Raw genomic sequence first — 21,986 nt, forward strand, 5'->3', positions numbered from 1 at the left:
GTGTATTGTCATTAGTAAGAGATCCAGGGTGGGATGGTGGTTATCAAAAGTACAGCCTGAAAAACGCATGCACAGACGACATGCAAACGTTAATAAACGAAAGATATGTCAACCTGTCACTTAGGGCTGAGAGGGCGCTATAACTTGTAAGACAACTTAGGAAAATTAGGGCGCTGTCACAGAAAGGCCACTAAAGTCCTTTAACACACAGTATTAAACATACATTAGTGGCTTACCAAAACACAAGACACATACACAGTACTGTTGGACATAATGGGCAGCTCAGTCCCTTTAATCAGAAACATATGGGCTGAGAAAAGACACCCAAAATCCCAAAGCACAAATGTGTAATAAAGGATTGGGGTGAATTAAAAGCAGTAACAGCTGCTGGCATGCCAATCTTATAACACAAAAAGCATGATAAGCCAGGAAATGTATGTTGAACAGTATAAAACTCTAATACTGTAAAATGACTAATTTTCACTGGGTTTAAATTTCACTGATTTACCATTTCAGGCATATTCAGTGGGTTTTAAATTCACGGTTTCGTCATTTAGATAATGTGTTCTATGCTAAATTGTACATATTCACTGTGTTTTAATTTAGCGCATTTTTCCAGTCAGCGAAATAAGCTAAATTAAAACACAGTGAATAATTACCCCCTTTACAGTACAATAACAGCAAATTGTAAAAACAAAATTTTGGAAAAGTTGAAAAGTTACATTGAATAGAATAGAATAGAATAGACATAAACTACAAGGTCATTGTTTATGCATAGCAACCATTCGCCTTGCTAGTGTCAAAAGATATTTCTGTGGTGCCCTTATGTATCGCTTGTAGCAGTCGCTGGACCACCGTCCCATAAGCTTAATTTCCCAATCTGTAATACCTGAAGCGGCTGCAGTAGTAGCCCCTCCACTACGGAAACTATGCCCACTGTAATCGTTTGGGTCATGTCCAATGTCCTTAAGTTTGGACTTCAAATGAAGGAATCTGGCTGAGTGTGAAAAGTCACATCTTGGATAGAAATATGCACAGAAGGGTTAAAATGGGTGGCATTGACTACCAGTTCCCCCAAACGAAATAGACCAAAAAAAGCTGTGACCATGATTGCCCAGAAATTAAATTTTGCACATGTGAAGAAAATTTGACGTAATAGTGCGGCACACTGTACATTGCGTGATGTTCCTTTGTTGATCATGTAAACCACAGAGGTATTGTCACAGTGGAAAAGAATTCGCAGTGTTTTGAAATTGTTACCCCATGCATCAGCAGTGCGTGCTATGGCATAAAGTTCTCGCCAGTTAATGGAGTATTTTTGGGGGGTGTAATTGTCTACTTCATCCCTAAATTTTCCTTGAAGTGTTTTTGTGCCAAGCACTGCTCCATATCCAATGTCTGAGGCATCTGTGTATAGTTCAAGGTCATTGCTTGATGTCCAGTGTAAATCATAAAACATGCTGACCCCATTCCACGTTGGTAGGTATGATTTCCACCACTGTACGTCTAGGTGAAAACTTTGTGTGAGTTTCGTTTTATGATGAAGATTTTTCAATTTACAAGCTGTATCGATCATTCGTCTTAGGAATGTACATCCCGCATGGCAAACCTTTGTGACAAAACTGAGTTTCCCAATTAGAGAGAGAATTTGATGTTTAGTTGCGTGTCTGCGGGCATGCCATCGGTCAAGTTCTGTTATTGTTTCCTGTAGTCTGTCACCCGATATACGTGCTTCCATTACTTCTGTGTCTAAAATTATCCCAAGGAATTCAATGCAGGTGGTTGGAGTGCATACTTTGTTTGGATTTATTGGAAACCCAAGCTCTGAACAACAGTCGAGCATGCCCTTAAGATTTTCATCACACTGCATACTGTGTGCCTTACCGACAGTAATGTAGTCGTCCAGATAGTGTTCCACATTCGTAACAGAAAAATGTTTACGCATGATATACTGCATAGCATCTGCAAATGTGTTGAACAGGGACGGACTACTACGCAAGCCAAATGGCAACACTTTGCTGTAAAAGTAATATGTCTTTGACTGTCCTGATCTATCAATGTCAAGTTCCCAAGAACACCCGAGAAGCTCCCAGTCTGCTGGTCGGACTGGGATCTGATAAAAAGCATCTTCAAGGTCTAACTTTGCAAGCAGGGACCCCTTGCCAGATCGAAGAATGTGTTCTATTACAGTTTCGGTTGATGTATAAGTACATGTGTATTGTCCTTTGCAAATACCATCATTTATAGACTGCCCTGGTGGCCATGAGAGGTCATGGATGATGCGATACTTTCCACTGTTCTTTTTAGGTCGTGCTCCAAGCGGGGATGATACAAACGATGATGAGGGAGGCTCGGGCATGGGACCAGCTTTGTAACCCTTGGCCACTTCATCCAGGAGTTTCTTGGTAATGGCTGCTTTTGCGTTTAGGGCACTGTTCCAGTTTTTGGAAAGAAGGGGGGTTTGTGGCCTTTGACCTTGATAGCCAATAGGCACCCCCTCCTTAATCCAGGTGAGGAGACTTTCAGCCAGTTTTTTGTCGGAGTGGTCGTCAAGTAATTTTGTCCATGAGGCATATTTAAGACTGCATGCAAGGTTTGCATCTAATGATGGGTTCGCTTCCGCCACAGCACTTACACACATGCTTTATTTGGCAGTTTGGAGATTTGCATTCATTGACATTGTATAGGAGACACACCTGGCTTTTCTTCTTGCCCTCCTCTTGTGTCTCCGGTGAGGTGGGTATCTTCGCAAGAAAGGGACAATCTTTCGCTCGATGGTCTGGTTGTTTACATCTATGGCATGTAGGAAGAGACTTGGCAGCACTCGGATCTGTAAACGTTGTTATGTAAAGCTTATGGTCTAATTTGTCATAGCTGAAATCTCTGGTTTCTGCTAGCTTGCGACGGAACTTTATGTCATAGCTATACACACTGTGCCATTGGAATTTAACATCACAATTCTGGATAGTGCGGCGATATATAAGTAGGGCTTTACAAAGTTGTGGGTGTTGACTATATAAAATACTTTCATACACTCCAAAGGCAGCCAGCCACTGTGTGAAAGAATTGAGTTTTGGCTGGAATGTTAACTCTGATCCTTTCAATACTGCCTTAATGGCATCATCATGTTCACCATAGGATGAATGGCTGGGGTATTGTAAAGTTGCTAGATCAATGTACTCACAAGCAAGGACTTTCTTTTTGGTAGCTGCAGATATGTTGTCATAGCTAGCAGCAGCAGCATGCAACCCCCTTGATTGATCTTGTAGGGATGAATGGAGCGGCTTGGGTGACATGGATGATGGTTTACCAGCTCTCGTCATTCTGTATGGCATGTATAGGCAGTCATCATTATGAATATTTGACTGTACACCACTAACTTGTACCTCTGGTGTTTGTTTTTGAACATGCAGGCTTTGTTCTAATAGAGCTGTGAGCTTGTCAAGTCGTGTTTCTATTTGTGATAATCTTGCCTCTGTTTCTGGCGGTTGTTTAAAAGAACGCGTTGAAATTGGGGTCATCAAAGGTTCCCGCTCATGAAGTCCGCCATGTTGTTTTGGGGTCGCAAGTTCATTCACCAAACTTCCTTACAATATGAGATTCCCTGTGCTTGGGCTGTCATCTGTCGAGCAGTCAGGACATTCATGTGGTGGCAGACCTTCCCTGGGTAGAAGATTATAAGCCATTTGTAACAGACTCATATTTTGAACTGTTGAGGGTAGTGGTGATACAATCAGGATATTTATTCGTGGAGACATCAGATACAGTGATAATACAGTGAAGTGTAAACTTGGTTTCCAGGCGATGGCTTTACAGCCACGCCTAGAGACAGACCTCCCGTATAACATCCGCTCCCGTATAACCTCAGCTCCCTCTTTCTCATCAGTCCCCCTATTTATAAGTGAAACCACGTGATATCGTGACGTCACTACGACGCCTAGCACAAGTCAACGTGATTGGTTAGAACTTACTAACATGCCAAATAAGGAGTGCTAGACAGTCATGGTGACGTTTGACACGGCGTGTATAAAAGTGTTAATATGGTTTAGGCTTTAAACAATACATTAGATATTACATATAGGTGTAGGAATGTGAACATTAAAGTAATAAGCATGGGAAAGTTAACACGTATTGACATAGACAATTGAATGCAATTGTCATGTCATATGTGTATGCGGGTACCACATCAGATTGGTGACACTGTCCCTTCCAACGAAAAATGAAAATGTCCCCATTTTCGTAATATCAAATCATACGCTAGGAAAAAAATAACAGAAATATTGATAGAAAAATATTTACAAATACAAATAAACAAATCGAACCTTATTCAAATACAATGTAGAAACGAAGAAGCCATGGCAGTATACGCACAACAATAGAACAATCAAATCATGGTCAGTACAATAGAAGGTGTCTTTCTTTCTAATTCTTATTTTGCTAATTCCCTTTGTTCAGGTAGATTAATTCTTACATCGTTAATCATGTCTTAACTATATTTCTTTCTGCTCCGTATGCTTAGTTTGTGTTATCTTAGAGAAAATTAAAAAAAACATGCCTCAGTGGTACAATATTTAATAGAACTTAAAAAAAAAGAAAAAAAAAAGCGAGTTAGGTTATCCAGGTAACCGAATGTGACTCACTTCCGTAGCAAACAAGCAGTAGTTACAAATCTCTGAGATATGCCTCTGAGCAGCGATGGCCTAGTCTGAATTCGACGTGGCATTTGTATTATTCAGTGTTTGTTGCCATAAAATAAAATTTAAAATAACGATATTTCTCAAATTTCAAACAAATTTAGCCTAGGATTTAAAAATCACTTCATTCGGTTCGTGTTTTCTATTGGTTGTAAAATACCATGGCAACTGGTTTTTGCATGTTCAAAACAAGAATCCTTAAAGTACATATGTGGCTAACAATTACGTAAAGAAAAAAATCACAAATAAAATAGTAAAGTAATATAAAAACATAAAAACTCGACTTATTGACAATAAAATAACCAGAAAATGGATGTGTCGGTGCCAAACATAAATACACACACAATGAACATCATATAATGTGCTCAACGTGTTATTCCTCTCCGAAAAAAAACAAGACGGAGCATGTCAAATTAAGTGTGTCACAATTGTCACAATACGTGGACTAACGAGATCAAACTTGTGCTCAGTATAATATTGCGTGAATCGAAATCCTGAATAAGTTGGTGCCAACATTATTTACACACACAATGAACATAATGAAATGTACTCAACGAGATGTTCACCGCAAAACAAAACGGAGCATGTCAAATTAAATTTTGTTACAATGGGGTGCATAATTATACAGAAATCACTGTGCTCAACAAGAACAATTCGCAAAATCTTGGAGCATTCACAATAATTAATGCTTTATGGCTGACCTATATAGCAGAATGAGTCAGTGATATAAAAGACAGTCAATGCGAGTAGAAGAAAAAAAATAGATACCCAAAACCATACCTTGTGCAAATGATCTGAAAAGTGTAGTTGTGCTAGAATAGGAAAGTTACGTCTAAAAAGAGTTTATATACAAAAGTTCATATGAGTCATTGAATGCGTTGTCAAAATCTTCAGTTGAACTCACATCTGCGCGTTTCTGTACTTCTCAGTGGTTGAGTTTTTCTTGTGACATCGGCAGGATCGTTGTCATCAAGTTGTTTGGTTGGTTGGTTGCCTCCCGTGCAGTCACATATGGTTAGCTTTGGTTGCAGTATTTTACGGGTTGGCTTCGCTGAAGTTGTGTCGCTCTGGTCGTGGGTAGTTCGATGATGTCTGTTTTCCTGTCTTGTCGTTCCACCTCAAGTTTAGCGATGTCATTTATGTCGTTGCTTCGCTGTTACCGTCTTTGATCACGCGAAGTACAAAGTAGCTTTCCACCAACTGCATTGCGCGTCTTGTCTTGTAGGGAATAACTTGCTAGCTTCTGTGAAGGCACCGTCAGCCGCACCGATTTCAGCTGATTTCGGACCGTTTGATTCTAACACCATGTAACAGACTTATATTTTAAACTGTTGAGGGTAGTGGTGATACAATCAGGATATTTATTCGTGGAGACATCAGATACAGTGATAATACAGTGAAGTGTAAACTTGGTTTCCAGGCGATGGCTTTACAGCCACGCCTAGAGACAGACCTCCCGTATAACCTCCGCTCCCGTATAACCTCAGCTCCCTCTTTCTCATCAGTCCCCCTATTTATAAGTGAAACCACGTGATATCGTGACGTCACTACGACGCCTAGCACAAGTCAACGTGATTGGATAGAACTTACTAACATGCCAAATAAGGAGTGCTAGACAGTCATGGTGACGTTTGACACGGCGTGTATAAAAGTGTTAATATGGTTTAGGCTTTAAACAATACATTAGATATTACATATAGGTGTAGGAATGTGAACATTAAAGTAATAAGCATGGGAAAGTTAACACGTATTGACATAGACAATTGAATGCAATTGTCATGTCATACGTGTATGCGGGTACCACATCAGATTGGTGACACATTACGGAGATATTTGTCTCAAGAAAAGTATCAAAAGTACAGCCTGAAAAACGCATGCACAGACGACATGCATACGTTAATAAACAAAAGATATGTCAACCTGTCACCTAGGGCTGTGAGGGCGCTATAACATGTAAGACAACTTAGGACAATTAGGGCGCTGTCACAGAAAGGCCACTAAAGTCCTTTAACACACAGTATTAAACATACATTAAAATTATGAAGAAAGTTGGACATCGCCAAGGTATGTTTAGAAATTGTTTTGAAAATTATTGAATAATCTGTTTATTTAATAAATATAGTACATGTATACCATGATGGCTCTTGTTTGAAATTCATCTTTAATAGAAGCTTGCATAACCAAAACATTACATTTATATGAGACCAATAGAATAAATACAGTAGTTGATGACAGAAGCTTAAGACCATGCTACCCCTTCCATGAAATATCTTTCTTCTGTCATTGTTTTTGCTTGACCTTGTACATGTTTATGCATCAGGTTTAAAGTGTCTGTGAAATGCACACATAAAAACTTGATAGTGTGTGAATTACTAATATGCTTATGAAAATCACGATTTTGCTGTCTGGGTATTAATGGAATATTTGATTGAATATGAAATACCCAAATATAATTCATTTTATTTCCCAGGTGCAAATTGGTGCAAAATGTTCTGGCGGCATTATACTGCATACCTATGCACAGTCAGTATTCCAGTACATGATCACCAACATATGGTACCTGTATACCAATAGGTGCTATGGGTGAATTGAAAACTGATCACAATGATTTGGTCCAGTAACATCAAATTACCCTGAATTTCCATCTATCGTGAATCGTATTTCAATGTTAGATGATATCATTGAAAGCAATCCAAATATCCGCCACACAAAAATCAAATTTAAGAACAAATTTTGCACTCAGAAAACAAATTTTGTTTCATTGTATCAAATCTGAAATCTAAATTCATGAAAAAAATCTTACCCATAAGTGTGATACAGAGTCAAGAAATTGACCAATGAAAAATGTGCATTCATTAACTTGTATCAGGTCATTGAATGTGCTGTATATGCTACTAATACCTGTATTTATTATTACCGCCAAACATCTGCTGTGTTTATTTCATGCAAATTGAATTAACGTTTTGATAGAATTGCTACGAGTCCATTAAATGCATGCCTTTGTTAGTACTTCCATGGAGGTACCAGTGATTACTGAGTGATGATAACCAGACAAATCTTACTGAATCAAACATTTAATTTTATTCTCTTTTATACCATTATAAGCAACGATGACTGGTTGCAAAATTAATATACATGAAATAAGTCTGAACTCTCGTAAATGAATAATATTTGGCATCCAAGATTTCCAAAATAGTGGAAGTTTATTTTAGATTATATACTGGTAAATGTCAATAGACAATAAATTGGAACCTGGGAGCGCTCCCTGCACCACAATCCAACTACCCTGTCAGGAATTTCAGACAACATGGCAACTTACTTACATAATTTAACATAAAATAATAATAGCTTTTATATTTTCTTGTTTTCTCACGCTCAAATACTAGTATGCTTTGAGAGAACACTGCACTATTGGGAGTTGATTGTTCCTTAGAGATAATCACTAAGACATTGCTGACAATGAGCGTATACTATTACAATTTTTTTGAAAATGTTTCACCACAATGCGCACATTTCATTCAGAGTACATGCACAGTACATGTGTACCAAAAGTAAATTTTATTCTAATTTTTAACTGTCACACGCAACGTAATATTACCGTAATTGGTATAGTACAGGTGTGATGGTTCAAATACCAAAATGGCAACAGTAACATAAAGACTTCCCTGGCGGCGATGATAACACGAACACGGAGCCAACAGATGAGGTTTCAACTGGTACTGGTATTATTATACTCTGCAAACATCAAGTACAATAACGCGGTAAAACTCCACTACTCCAATAACTAGATACTTAAACGCCAACACAATTCAACGAGATCTCCGATCTGATCTCAGTGCTGAACAACTCCCCTATATATACCCACACTGTCTATAAATAGACCATTACATCAGCAAACATAATGAGTCTGGAACTTACTACAAATTTCTAGAATGTTCCATTACCTTCTATTGCCTTCTACAGTGTCCTATTACCTATTCAACCAGCTTCTAAAAATTCCACCCAGACACAGTACGGTTCTAGAACATTCTCAGTGACACGGAAGTGGTAAACAAGTCGTATGCGACATTAACCAAACATTCTGTTTTTAGAGTAGACATCAATAAAACAATTTTATTTTTATAATTCTCTGAAGAATGGGATGCTGTGCGTGAGCGCCAACAAGCTGTAAGAAGAGCATCAGGAAAAAAATCAAATTTGAGATGTCCACAAGTAAGAATATGTTTTCTTTCATTACTCGTCATGCACAGTTGTTCTCTCGGTGTTGTTGGGAGAGGTAATTTGGGATGAAAATCATAAAAAGACCCACTTTTCAGATCTGGAAGACAAAAATTATGTGCATATTCAACAGTGACTTGTTCATCTACCTGCCAAGTTTCATCGATACCGGCTGCAGAATTTCTGAGAAAATGTTAGAGATGTAAATGAAACGTCACAGACGGAAACCGGAAATATGAAACTATATTCCCCTTTTCAGGCTGCACCTGAAACTGGGACTAATAACCACAATAAAAGAAAAACTGGTTCTGTTACAAACTTTATAAAAAAAATACATTATGTTATATAGAAAATGTTTGAAAGAATATTGCTCATAATTAGGAGCAAGTGCATGATGCCTGTTAAAATAAGGTTTAATAGATGGAATTATGATAATGCTTGCAACTTTTCCTTTGTCTGACCTTAAATCTCAATTTTTTTTGATAGTCTGTTTGGCATGGACAATATTTCACGGCAGGCGATTGTAACATTTTCGAAAGATCATTCATGTTCTGAATATTTTTAAACCTACCTGGTAAGTGAATAATTTAAAAATGCATAGTCATGTTTTTGAAATTTCAAATCAAAAAATTGTGCTTAAGCTTGATTTTGGCATGTTTTTATTTTATGTCATTTATTTTCATAAATATTGGGGAAAATAGTGTCTAAAATCATTGTTGGTTTAACATTTGGCAAATACTAAAACAGCTTAAATAGGGATTCCCAGGTTATACCAATTTATTAGTTGGGGGGTTGACCTCTATGCACATGAATCTGCACCTGTATTTGAGATATGGACTGATCAGCCATTTTTTTGCTTGAAATTCAAGCATTTCTGGAATTCCTCAAACTTGGTACTTACATTGTACATTATGGGCGCTCGATGCATGATTTGTTTTTCATATCAGATTTACTAAGGGTGACTTTTTTTGACATTTTTGTGGTAAAATTCATGAAAATCGAGCATTTCTGTCATTTTGGATTCAGATCTTTTTGCTATACATGGACAGCTATTGTCCATATTGGTACATACAATGAACATAATAATAATATATATATATATATATATATATATATATATATATATATATATATATATATATATATATATCAGTAATTTTAATGAAAAAAAAGTACATTTATCTTAGTAATAGTGACACCTGTTGTTTAGTGTGATGAACCCCCACGGTTGGGTACAGGAGCATAGAAGTTTTTAATTAAAATTGTTTTCCATAAGAAAAATGAAACCATCATACATGGCCTTATAAACAGCCTTTTACTTCATAGTGGGGTGGGTGGAGTAAAGCTGTGATTATTTTTATTACTTTCTGACCATCTAGTTTGCCATTTACCATGTCCATATAAACTAAAGCTCCAGCCAATATCAGATTTGACTACTTGTTTCAAGCTATGGCACTTGGAAATGAGTGTTGTGACATGTGGCAAATGTCCAACTGTCTTGGTTAATAAGATTGGCTATATTTCAACTAGAAACAGGTAAACCAGTATACCTGTATGTACGAAGCCAGTGATCGTTATTCAAGCCAAAGAAACTGCATCTATTTATATAAATACACATGGACAGAGAATATTTTCTTGGAGCACTAAATGTGACAATTGCCCTACTGTCTGTGATAAATATACCACACCAGCTACATAGTGCCCGACGAGGAGTTGGGTAGGTAGTGAAGAAAAACATTGACTGAAGCCTGGCAGAGGACTGAATTGTTGTCAACAGCAACAAACATACTGGGAAAGTCAAAGACAGTGAAAAAACAAACAAACAAAAAACACACAGGCATATAAATACTAACTTTCTAGGATCTTTATTGACTCCAAGTAATCCAGAGTAGAACGAGATGAATCAACGCTATACTCCGCCATCTTTATTTTAATATTAGATGCAACCATTATTCTGTAGGGGACAACGGGTCATAACTTGAGGGGAGTTAACACCCATGATTTTTAAAATGCCTTGATCAATAAGAGTCTAAGTTACAGGGAACATTATTTTCATTTTTCAGTGGACCAATAAATGCATTTGACAGGAAAATAGAAAAACTCTACCACAACAGCAATTAGAACAGCTTGCTGCATTATAAGTATCACTTCCCTGTCAAATTAGTGGTTCATGCTTATTTGAATCTGAACATAACAGGCCAATTCTATCACACCTTGCTAGGCTTGAACTTCCATCCAATCAGAGCATTCCAAATGAACATGATTCTCCACAAAACTAGAGGGCGCTCTGACCAAAAAATTGCCATGATCTAAATAAAAAGAACTGAATATATATATATATATATATATATATATATATATATATATATATATATATATTGTATGCTAGACATCCTTGAAAATGTATGAAGTAATTATGGTATGGTAGTGCATTTCACCACAGAAACCATATCCTATGTTTAGATCTACATTTTCCTATCACAATACTGTGGTAATTTAACATGTTATACTGGTGTCATCAGACCCATACATCTTGCACAAGATCATTTTGTTTCATTTTGTAAGTACACTTTGATATTGATACTGATATATTGCTGTTAAAAATTTCACAGAGCATTATTTATTATTGTTTTTTCTAATATTTTTACAAGGGATGGAAGAATTAAATGAAAGTATGGTAGAAGACCATGGATTAGAGGAAATCAGTGTAATCAAATCAAATGTGTTTGTTTAAAACAAATGTGATCTTATCAACAATATCTAAATAGTCCTTTCATTAGCTCCGCTGTCGACTAATCATATGAGTAATTGTCCATCGTCGTCCATGTCAATGTTTTACTTTTTCGAACTCTCTTAGGTTTGTTCATTTCATGTTGATATCTTCAATTCTCTAATTTTGGTCCAATTCCAATTGCTTTTATATTACATTTATAGGTACTACATGTGGACCTCTCTCAGATTTGTTCATTTTGTGATGATATCTTTAATTCTCTAATTTTGGTGAATATTTTTGTCATTTTTGGTAAAAAGTGATATTTTCGACTTCTTGTTGAAAATCGCAAGTCCAATTGCTTTGATATATTATACATATAGGTACTACATGTGGACTTCTCTCAGATTTGTTCATTTTCTAATGATATCTTCTGTTCTTTAATTGAAATGTGCATTACTAACAGCGGAGCTATCTCAGCCGACAGGCTGCTTGTTTTAAAAGTCAATTGTTTCATAAAAATGTTCTATTTATTTGTTAGGTACAATTTAATTGACAGGTAAGTTAGACACTTGAGATGCAACAGACTGATCATTTACCATGCACTTGAATGGAAAAATAACTGACCAATCAGATTGCTCCCTCTTTTTGAAAAAGGAAACCAAAGTTTGTTGTAGTTATAGCATCATGCACTTTTCATCTGTATCATCAAACACAGAATCACTAGAGCACATACTGGAAATAGAACATGTAACTGAACACAAACTGACGCTTTGCACTATTTTTTGGCATTTAGGTATTGTAGTGAAGAAATTCTGTCCTCTTCAGTGTCTATTGAGGTGCTAGTCTATCAGTGCTCTCATTCAAGCAGTTTTTGTCCCTTTTTTATTCTTGTGGTTTGAAATTAAACCATTATTAGCTTTTGTTCTGACAGCATTTATGTAATATACAGTTAAGAAATAGGATTTTATTGTAATTCTGACTTGACAATGTTTTCATAATATTGTAATGAGTGAATGAAATGATAAATGGTCAAAACTTCAGAATATTCTTCTATATTTATTTTCAGAGTACTATTAAAGAGGAAGAGTTGATCATAAAGAAAACATATCAAGTTTATCGTATAGGTTTGAGTTAGATTTGAAATATACATTTGTACATTTCTGGCTTAGCTGCACAATCACAGTCACTTGTGTTGCGGTCGATAAAGTCGGTTGAAATCTATTGTCACAGAACTCTCCATTTCATTTTTTCAAGTAAATCATAGTTATTAAATGATAGCAAGTCCATTAACATCCTCTTGAAATGGGTGAACCCTTTGCGTCACAGTGAGGAAAAGTGTGTGAATGGTGGCGTTTGATTGGATAATTATGACATCACAAATTCAAAATGGGAGATGTGTGGGCTGGCATTTCAGACATTTTATGACACCTCAATAGCAGAGTTTGTTCTTATCTGAATGATGATTTTGCATGTTGGTTTTGTTATTTTCCTTTGCACTTTTTAATTAGTGGCGAAGTTCAGTGAAACCACCTCTACAGATGTTTGTTCACATCTGGTCTCTTTCATTTGTCTTAGCATATGAAGATGTCTGCGGTTTCTGGTTATCAGTAAAACTGTATAGTCAGCGAGTATTCCCTCACCAGTATTGTATTGTTCACTGAGTTTTTGAGCTATTTTGTATTTTTATGGAACTTGTATTAACAGTATCCAAATAAATTCTTTGAAAAAGTTTGTAATTGTTATGTGTACAATATTTATCACACCTTTCTGTATAAAATTGGCAGTTTGACCCTTCCCCCCAAAAATGACAATTTATAAATGGCCGTTCTCCAATCTTGTGATTAAGCTGACTGTTGAATAAAGGTCTACACACTTGGAACACTGATGAGCCAACAAGTTTAACAGTTTGTATGTGCACAAAATCATTGCTGCACTAGTATATCCAGTGTTAAAAAGTGTATGCCCATCTTGGAGAGCACATTACTAACACATGTGCACTTATTTTAACCATATCTTGAAAACGTGCTAATTTCACAAAAAATAAACTTGGGGGATATTTTATTATGAAATTTCACCATAATACTTGGGTATAATACTTGACAGAATTTTACTTTTCGAAATAGCTATGTTTTAGCTGAAAACACTGCTGATCTATTAATCAGGCTAGGTAAAAATGTGTCTAAAATAAATATATGTTTGTCTTGCATTATTAATGTTAATATCATCAATTAGTTCATCATCAGCTGCTTTCCTAAAAGCTGGGGAAATGTAATCTGGTAGTGGAGCAGCAACATTCTTTTCTTTAGCAACGGATTATAAGTCTTCTGTGGAAACCTGCCAGCCCATTTCTCTTGCACCTGAAAAAAGTTTCATATTATGTCTATTGATACAAAGAATGAATATGGTGGTAAATGAGAGCAGGAGTATCACGTCCCACTGGAAGTTCAAACTTGTGTACAACATGTATGACATACAAATTTTCAGTTTATTAATTTGAAATTGTGAAACCTTATTGTGAAGAAGTCACTTCAAATATAAACACCCTCCCCACTTTCATGAATGCAGTTCAAAGTTCCTCCAAATTCACATACCACTTAATTCAGGGAACTGATACAAGTTTTCTGGGACACCATTTGGTCTTAACTGTTCCTTTTGTTTTTAAACCCTATGAGAATTCCACTCATCAGCATTGCAATTTAATTCGTCTTCCAGTAACGGCATATATACATATAACAAGCAGCTTCTGAATTATAAAGATTGAAATGATATTTTTGCACTGAATCAATCTATACACAACAGTTTTTATTAATTTTCTACTTTAAAATGACTACCTCTTGAATTAGGTCATGAATCGGCGTATGTATTATAAGAATGTGATCGGTATAGGTATGTATTATGTACTAGAATGGAAGTACAAATCACAAGTCCCTGCTTTCAGACTTCCTCCGAATTGAATTATTTATTATCAGTAATTTAAAAAGTAAAATTATAATAGTTACCTATCCAATTCGCACTCAGGATCATACAGTCCTTCATTCTTCAATGTCTAAAATAAAACAAATTCTGTCCATTAAATTTGTAATGTCAGCTGCATTTTATGCAAAGTTTGAATTAACCATCAGCATGAAGTTTTTTTGCAAATACAAAACAGTAAATTCTACATCAATAACTCTACATTAATATGACTGGTAATGCAGGCATGAACAGATTTAGCTGAAAACCTGTAATGTGATAAAATACACATACAAATTAACATAGCAAAACCATTACAACCTTGTCTATTTATAATGGACAAAAACTGATGCATTTACCTACAATACTTGTTTGCAAGTATGAGAATAAAAGTCCTGAAACAATTGTGCATAGAAAATACTAGGTAAAATTCTGGTCAAATTGACCAAAAATGAACATGAACTATGCAATTGTTTAAACAAATTAATGTTCATTACATGATGTCACACCATCGGATCATTGGGAAGCACACACTACATACTACACATTGCCGGGTCCGCCAAAAATAAAACGTTTCAAAAAAAGCGACAAACGCAAATATATATCGTTAAGTATTATCATTAAGTGATGAAATATAGCATTATACATTATATACACAGCACCTTGAACTGATCTCTCCAATACTCTGCACTGTACTTCCTCACTTGTGTCCACCAACTTTCAATGCACTACAAATATAGGAATGATAACAGTCAATATGACAAAACAATATAACAATTGGCACCTAACTTGATATCAACATACCCCAGGACATGCACCTGAGGTAATTTAAAAATGAATTTCAGTTATGTCCAATTCCAACTGTTCAATTACTAGCCTTCCAAACAACCAGTTATCTGAATAGGTTTGCTACCCATGCATTAGCTTGGAAAAAATTAGATGCATAAAATAATGTGAATAGAAAATGTATAGCAATTCACACATGATCAACCATTATACTTACTTGATTGGACATGGAGGTTCCATATTTATGAGACCAATCAAAACAGTATGGATCAGTGTGATTTCTACTTAAAAACATTTGTGCTTGCACTAAGTCAGTCACCTCAGTTCCATAATCAGACCTTGTTCGGCTTGGACATACTGAAACAAATTGGAATATTTTTTTGAGTGAAATTGGCCACATTGAATCAAATCACAAAATAATTCATGAAAAGTGATGTGGATTACAGTATACACAATATAATGATCTTTGTACCTTTGTTTTGCAAAACTGTGTCATAGAAGTATTTGCATATTACTTTTGGGTTATTATTTGTGGTATACACTCTCAACCATAGGATCTTGCGAGAAAATCCATCTATACATCCATGAATAGAAAATGGATATTCCTTTTTTCTATACCCCATCAACTTATCATATCCGTCAAGGTGTCAACACCAATTAGGTCCCTAGAAATGAAACCATATTGAATTATAATCTGAAAGCAGAACATCAACATTTCCCAGACAAAATGTGACACCACAATGAATATTCATGCGACTAATGTTCTGTACTGAGCTGGTCTCAATATTTTTGTTAGAATAACAAAATAAAACAGGACACAAATATTTATTTACGTTTATCACTTGTGTGTGGTTTTGTTTTTTTAATAAATATTACTGGTAATTTTTTTTTTGGAAAAATGTTCATGCTCTTCAGATCTGTTTTTATAAACAGTAAATGCTTAACCCCTTCCAGTAGTTTCCAACATGGAATAAGTATTTGTAATTATATTAATTCTGTATATATTAAAACAATACAATTATGTAGCAATTCTTTCACTCAATACCATTGAATAGTATTTTCTTCTGTGTCCAATACTTCTTCCCAATCTTCCTCTCCGTCTTATTTGCATTTGCTCATAACAATTAACAACTATTACTGCTTCTACTTGGTCTCTGTCATAGTAAAGCACTTGATTTTTATTTAAGATGTTTCATATTGAATGATTTATATGTAATGCAGATACATGAATGATATTTAATGAATATGCATATCTTCATCACATGTTGATGAAACATTTAATTATCCAAATATTAATTAAACATAAAAATAAAGAAAAACAGTAGCACAACATTTGTAGTACATGTATTATTAAATTTAATTGGAAATAAATATTTCAGATATCTTAATAGATTTTTAACCCAAACAAGTCATTAGTGTTTACATAAATAGACAAACTAACTGTCAACACTAGCAAACACAATGTCAAGTGTAATATTCAAGTTCACATTATTTTGTTTCAGCGGACCTCATTAATGCTTAACATATAGCCCAACACTAGCACTCAAATATGAGATAAAAAAATGTACCTTGTTGCAAGAATTTTATATTTCTGTCTAAGTCGCATGTGCATGGCTTTAATTCCAACAAGCTTTCCTGGACCTTTCATTTCTTCCTAATAAAAAAGTACAAGACCCAATATTAACAATACATCCCACATTCATCAAACATTTTATCATTTCTTTTAACAGTTATATTAATTTTATTGCCTTGTGTTGTTTGAATACAAATCCCATTTAAGTTAAAGAAAAAAAGAACAATAATGACTAAATATTAATTTGTTTACACATAAATTTAAAATTCAGACAACTGTACCTTTATTGCTTCATCGGGTGAAATATTTTCATATCTTGTTATTCCCCAAGAAAGCATTCGCCTTTTTAACGTAGACAAACTAAATGGAGATGTATAAACATACAAAAATCTGTTAAAATCAATGTCTAAAATACACAGGTATATTGTGAAAGAGTATCTGGGAACATACTATACATGTCTGTCACTTTGAGGAAAAATAAATTAGTAATTATACAATTATCGTTACAAGCTATTCATTATTTTCTTTATCAAAAAGAAAAGGGAAAACATTTATTAACCAGAATCCTAACACTCCACCCCAAGGTTATTGTATATGCCCCTTTAAATAAAATACATTTGTCCTGAAGAGAAGCATACTAGTATACAATAAAATGTTGTGGATGAGGGGGGCTTTGTAATTTATATCCCTAAAATTGGAATTGCATACCTCCAAGCAATTTGTCGTTCTTTCTTTAGATATTCAAGAATCATATTGTTAGTCTTTCCTCTTGTCACCAAATTAAAAATAAAATCGGGGATATCATCCATAGCTGAAATAAAAACGCAAGTTAGCAACAATTGGCTAATAGTAACCCCACGTGACCTGGGTCATAGGTTAAAGGTCAACGGGATACAAAAATGAAAATCATGGAAACGAAGTGAAAATGAAAATGATTTTAAAACGAAAATGGTTTTGAGAATGAAAAAAGTTTTAAAAAGAAAATGGTTTTGAAATAAAAATGAATAGAATTGGAAATTAATTTTAAAAAGAAAGTGGATTTGAAAATAAAAACAAAGCTAAAAATGAAAATGAATTTCAAAACGAAAATGAAATTGATTCGAAAACAAAAACGTATTTGAAAATGAAAACGAAATTTTACTTTAAAACGAAATGGATTTGGAATTGAAAATGAAATTAGATTTAAAAACCAAAACGGATTTGAAAAAGTAAATAAAAATGGATTTTAAAATAAAAAAAATCGATATTAAAATAAAAATGATCTTTTTTTAAAGTCAAAACGTGAGCCACCTCGGTTGCCGCAGTCTAGGGTGACTGGAGATCAGTGGCGGTTCCAGCAAAATGTATTGGAGGGTTCCAAGCTTCGCTTAAGATATACGGAGCGTAAATGGCAGAGAAGCTATGCGTAATCCAGATGATATGAATCGTCATGCGTTTGGGAGGGGCCATGCCCCCCCCTGCCAACCCCCAACCCCCCTCTGGATCCGCCACTGCTGGAAATGTTGCAAAGTCCCTCGGTAATTGCCAACCAGGTGCGGGATTTAGGTGTATGTAATATCTTGCGCCCGCTGTATAATCTGTCACACGTTGACAAATTAGCGAACACATCAGATTGAACCCCAACTATCATTGCACCTTTAAGTCTCTCCGAACATTGTCCTAGTGACTGTCTAGCTAGCTAATTGTTTTAACTCCACTGTAAATATATGAGCTATAAAAGTTATGTTGATGTGATTGAAATAAATAAATAAATACGGACTGATCTTTGACCGCAAGCAAGCGTGTACAGCCCCAACATTGCCCCGAACTGCTCTACACCTTCCCGACAGATAAAAGCAAGTCAAAGGAACGGGCGATACAACCCGAAACAAAACGCCAATGTTGGGATGATCGCTTAGAAAATAAACTGTAGGGATGGGGAAATGTCTGAGATTACGTAAATTCGAATCCACCCACCCCCTCACAACACATCTATAAAACGTATATCATTTGAATCAAATAGGCATGACTTTCTCAATTCTTTCTATTTTTAGAAATTACAAGTTACAGGTCACAATAAAGGTCAGAAAGGCCTTAATATGCAATTAGGGGTCACAGGTCACAAGCGGTAGAAGTTACTTGATGTCACACGCAACGTAATATTACCGTAATTGGTATAGTACAGGTGTGATGGTTCAAATACCAAAATGGCAACAGTAACAGAAAGACTTCCCTGGCGGCGATGATAAAATACGAATACGGAGCCAACAGATGAGGTTTCAACTGGTACAGGTATTATTATACTCTGCAAACATCAAGTACAGCAACGCGGTAAAACTCCACTACTCCAATAACTAGATACTTAAACTCCAATACAATTCAACGAGATCTCCGATCTGATCTCAATGATGAACAACTCCCCTATATATACCCACACTGTCTATAAATAGACCATTACATCAGCATACATAATGAGTCTGGAACTTACTACAAATTTCTAGAATGTTCCATTACCTTCTATTGCCTTCTACAGTGTCCTATTACCTATTCAACCAACTTCTAAACAAAATCTAGAACATTCTCAGTCACACGGAAGTGGTAAACAAGTCGTATGCGACACTTGACAAAAGATGAATGAAAAACCATGATTTATTACCCTGACTTCCTATCGTCGCTTTCCGAGTTCTTCCTCTTCAGCAGGGGGAGAACAGGAGTGCAACAGAACAAATATATACTAGATTTGGAAAGCAGAATACGTAGTCTTGAATCCAAGATTAGTTCTAACGATGGCTGTATGGAAAATGTACACCTGGTATTTCCGAAGAGCACTATGAAGTCACTCATTCTCCACGGCAAGCTCCGAATTATGAATCTGAATCAGATCGTCTTAATTCAATTATTATTGGAGGTTCACTTCTCCGAGATATTGTTTGAAGTAGATTATACAAACCCGAAGTGATTGCAATGTCAGGGGCGCTTTTCCCGAATGTTTCAAGGTGTATTGGCAATATATCAGAATTGATTGCAAAGAGCGACTCAGTTATCATTCATTGTGGAAACAATGATGTTCAGAATTTTATTTTTGAACATGACATCGTACGAATGCACATCATCTGTTAACAAAGTTAAAGCTATTAATCCAGCATCCAAGATTTGTATTTCAAGTGTGTGTCCAATAGACGACTATTTGCATGCAGCTGTGAATTCATTAAATCGATCACTTCGACTCGTGGCGGAAAACAATGGTGCTTCTTTCATTGACAATGACACAATATCACGTAACAATGTTAGTACCACTAACACTAACTTATACAGTGACAAGGTTCATTTGAATGCCCGGGGTACAGGCAGGATGGTGGGAAATTTTAATACCATGTGTCCTATCACTCGATCCATCCAGTTTTCAAACCGACGTAATAGCGCTCATCGTAGAAGTATCCATGGGGATAATTTGAATCCTCATATCCACTCTAATAGCAGACGACGTGTGACATGCTACAGCTGTGGTAGTGTTTGTCATACTTTCCACGTGTGTGCTTTAAATAGGCAGCAGCACAACAGTAGCGATGTAAGGTGTTACAATTGCGGCAAGGCAGGCCATACAGTTCGCGTATGTCGTCAAGTAACAGGTATTCGATGCTGGAGTTGTGGGAAAACGGGTCACAAGCAGAAATACTGTAACTTTTAGATATCCGGCCAGGATGAAACGGCCGTTTCTAGCCACTCCAGTTGTAGTGTTTCGGACAATTGCAATCTCGTGAATAATTTAAACCTCCAGAATGGTCTGAGTCTTGGGTTTATTAATTATTAACCATTTATCTAACAAAATTGACGAGCTTAATTTGATACTTACTGCTGATTGTAAAAAACAAGTAGACTTATTTTTTTGTATGTGAAACCTTTCTCAATTCGTCTTACCATGACAATGAGTTTCATATTAATGGTTTCAATTTAATTAGGCGCCGGGACCGTCCAAACGGGAGAGGGGGTGGTCTTGTGGCTTTCATCAATTCTGACTTTATTTTCAGTCGTAGACTTGACCTTGAGAACAATTTTCTTGAAATTATGTGGATTGAATTAACTCCACCCAGTTGTAGGTCTATTGTCTACTTGGTTGCGTTTATAGACATCCAAGTACTGTTCATAACATTGAAAAAGCTTACCCAGAAGGCAGAGAAATGTATATTTTGGTGACTTTAATTATGTTCTAATTGTACTCACCACTTGTTTAATTGCTTAGCTGATTTAGGCTTTTCTCAAATTATTAACGGTGTTACGAGGCCTGCGTTCGGTAAATGTCTGGACCACGTGTATGTAAATCATAATGAAACTGATAATTTGGCTCTCATTCACAATTTGGGTATTTCGGACCATAATCCTTGGTTCGCAAACTCCGTTCCTTTCCTCAATGAAACAACCATGTTTCTATTCGTTATAGAAATTTCAAAGTGTTCGATGAGTCTATTTTTGGCCGACTTTCGGAACACGCCTCTAATTTCCGTACACAACATTACTGATACTAATTTAGCTTTTGAGACTTGGCATTCTATTTTTAATAATATTTGTGATTCGCATGCTCCATTTGTTTGTAGACGTGTGAAAACATTAAGACAGCCAGGATGGCTGAATACGGACATTCTACTTAAAATTAGAGAAAGAGACAAACTTCGGAGGCGTGCACGTACTTTGGTGTTACTGTCCTTAACCAATATAGAACCAAACGTAATTTGGTAGTTAATTTAATCAAGGCCGCTAAGAAAAACCATTATATTCAACTTATCAAAATCAATAGCTACAACAGTGCCGCCTTGTGGAAAACCCTTAACGATTTGATCAGTGGTGGTAAATCTAACTCTCAACGTTCATATTTCAGTTGGCAATAACCTCGAAAAAATCGTTAATAATTTCAATACACATTTCTCTTCTGTTGCCGAAAAGTTACGACCCAATGTTTCAGTGGGCAATTCATATTTTACGAAAATTCATTGAACCCAAATTGACCAATACTCAACAATTTGTTATTCCGCCGGCCACATGCCAATTCGTGAAGAACCAACTGTTCTCACTATCT

The sequence above is a fragment of the Saccoglossus kowalevskii genome, chromosome 18 (assembly GCF_978046115.1).
Source record: "Saccoglossus kowalevskii chromosome 18, keSacKowa6.1, whole genome shotgun sequence".
In the NCBI taxonomy this organism is placed as follows: Eukaryota; Metazoa; Hemichordata; class Enteropneusta; family Harrimaniidae; genus Saccoglossus; species Saccoglossus kowalevskii.